The sequence below is a fragment of the Mirounga leonina genome, unplaced genomic scaffold (assembly GCF_011800145.1).
Source record: "Mirounga leonina isolate KUSES-001 unplaced genomic scaffold, KU_Mleo_1.0 Mir_321, whole genome shotgun sequence".
Lineage (NCBI taxonomy): Eukaryota > Metazoa > Chordata > Mammalia > Carnivora > Phocidae > Mirounga > Mirounga leonina.
Window position 1 is genome coordinate 3330612 of NW_023270680.1, and position 3220 is coordinate 3333831.

Here is a 3220-nt window from a genome sequence, read left to right on the forward strand (position 1 = left end):
CACCATCATCACCACCATCATCATCACCACCACCATCATCATCACCACCATCATCATCATCACCATCATCATCACCACCATCATCATCATCACCATCATCACCATCACCACCATCACCATCATCATCATCACCATCATCACCACCACCATCATCACCATCAGCATCATCACCATCATCACCATCATCACCACCACCATCACCATCACCATCATCATCATCATCACCATCAGCATCACCATTACATCACCATCATCATCATCACCATCACCTCCACCATCACCATCACCATCATCACCACCATCACTACCATCATCACCATCACCATCGTCATTGTCACCATCATCATGATGTCTTTACTCCTTTTATTTGCTCTACTCTGCTTTGGGTTGCTACTATGGCACTCCACAGAGGAGTCCACCAAGAGAAATTTATAGCCTACTTTACAGGACCTTACTTCTGATTTCCAGGATTACAATCCTGAAGCATAAATGCACAAAAGTAAAAATAACAAATTTTACCTGGAGAAGTAAAAATAATAATCGTTCTTAAGATAGAGAAGTGGACTGAGTTTCAGCATTCATAAGCAAGCATTTAACTAGTTAGCTAACCAGCTTATCATCTCTCTCCCTAACTACCCATCTAAACTATGTAAATATTAAAACTTATTTTTCTGGTTTAAAAAACTGTACTAGTAATTTCCTTTCCTTCTGGAAGTGTCAAATAGTATAGAAATGAATAAGTAAAATTTAGAATTCTCTCCAACTTTTACTTTCAGGAGTAAATACGATGTGGTGTGTATACTTCCAGATCTTTTCTGATACCCACAAATAGTAAGAATAATACATATAGTAATGTGATAGAGAAATGCACAACCATTGCCACTGTCCATTTCCAGAACTTTTCCATCTTCCCAACTGTAACTCTGTCCCAATTAAACACTAACTCTCATCCCCCTCCCCCAGACCCTGGCACCCACCATCCTACCTTGTCTCTTAAATCTGATTCCTCTAGGGTCCTCATATAAGGGAGATCACACAGTATTTGTCCTTTTGTGACTGGCTTGTTTCACTCAGCGTAATGTCCTCAAGGTTCATCCAGGTCATAGCAGGTGTCAGGATTTCCTTCCTTTTTAAGGAGGAATGGCATTTTATTGTCTGTACAGACCACGTTTTGTGTATCCATTCATCCATCAATGGACATTTGGGTTGCTTCCAAGTCTTGGCTTTTGAGAATAATGCTGCTGTGGGCGTGATATGTAAATATTTCATTGAGACCATGCTTTCATTTCTTTTGGGTGTATACCCAGAGGTGGGATTGCTGGATCATAGGGTAGTTCTATTTTTTATTTTTTTGAGACACCTCCACACTGTTTTCCATTACAGCTGTTACCATCCTACCAACACTGCACAAGGGTTCCAACTTCTCATATCCTTGCCAATACTTGTTATTTTCTGGGTTTTTTTGTTTTTTTTTTTTTGATGGAAGCCATCCTAAGTAGATGTGAAGATATCTCACTGTGGTTTTGATTTGCATTTCTCTGATTTTAGTGATGTTAAACATCTCTCATATGCTTCTTACCCGTTTGTATACCATCTTTGGAGAAATGTGTACTTGATTCCTTTGCCCATTCTTTAATTGGGTTAATTTTTGTTGTTGAACTGTAGAAGTTCATTATATATTCTGAGTATTACCCCCTTATCAGATATATAATTTGCAAATATTTTCTGGAGAACACTTGACCTGGAGCTCTGCACACTCTCTCTAAAATAAATAAGTAAATAAGTAAGTAAGTAAGTAAATAAATAAATAAATAAATAAAATCTTTAAAAAAAAGACAGAAGAACAGATTTTCAGCTACTTAGGTTTTGCCGCCTGGAGAACATGAGGTCATCTCCAACTTTTCACCATCATGACCCACGGTCAGGCAGACACACTTGTCCATTTGTCCTTGTGACCTTGCCTGAGTATGTCTACTGCCAGAGCTAAAACTGAAACTTCCGGAAGTTTGGCGTATACATATCTAACCTTTTGATAGGTACTGTGAAGTTCCCTTCGGTTCTGCTGTGCCTCCTCATATTCTCGCAGCTGAGAGTCTCACATGTTTGCCAATCTACAGGTGGAAGTGGTTTCTCATTTTTACCCGGCATCTCTCTGATCTCTAGTAAGACTGGTGGCTTTTACTGCATTTATCAACTATTTGTACTTCTCTTGTGAGTTTTCCAATCAGTTCCTGCAAGGTGGTTTTGTTTTCTAATTGTTGCTATTTTCTTACCTCTAGGGTCTACTTGTGTATCAGGAAAGTCAGGTCTTTGTCTTTTCTGTGCGGTTCACGCCTGTTAGCAATGGGCCCCTTCACTCTGCAGTATCTGGGTTGGAGCAATAAAGGGTACCTAGTTACATAGGGCTTTCTCTGGGTTCCTGCATCCTTTTTACAAAGGCCAAGTACAATAAGGATAACCCAGAATAGATTATCTGAAAGTTGTGTGAAACTGCCTGTCTCTGGAGGTGAACATTTCCGTTGTCCTTTGGAGGAGACTGTGCTTAGTTTTTAAAGAATCACCACGATGGACGCTTCGGCCATATGAATACAATCTGTAGCATAGAAATCAGTGAATGTTTGCTGAATCAATGAACACATGAGCAGAGGAAGCAAGCAATCGGATGTTTCTTTTGGATTAAGCTTTTTGTTGAAGGCAAAATGGTGGAAACAGACTAAAGAAAAATGCGATCTGGGCCAAGAGCCTGGAATCGACCAGCACGGGGTGCCTAATCGGCCTCCCGGTGCCCTTTCTCCCCAGGGCTCTGAAGGGCAGGACCTCATTGCCAACGCGCTGGGCCGAGTGAGCTCCACCGCATGCTCCGCTGTGTAATCAGCAATCCCCGAGAGAGTGGAAAAGTCCCGGAGGAAGTGGAAGGTGTGGGACTGGGAGCCGGGGCCCCGCGGAGCGCCCGGCGCTCTAGAGCCCACAGATACACTTGCCGAAGGCACCGGTGATGACAGCCTCAGCCGGCAGGCCCCGGACAGCTGTGCAGGCGGCCAGCCTCGAGCCCAGGGCCGCCCAGGCGCTCCTACAGCTGATCCTGCGGCCCCGAGGTGCTGGGCAGCAGCCCGGCGGCCCTTCCCTGAGGCTTCCTGGGAGGTTCTAGCACTTGGTCCGGACTGTCTCGCTAACCCTACTAACTGCTGAGGTACGGATTGTTCCCATCGCAAGATGAGGA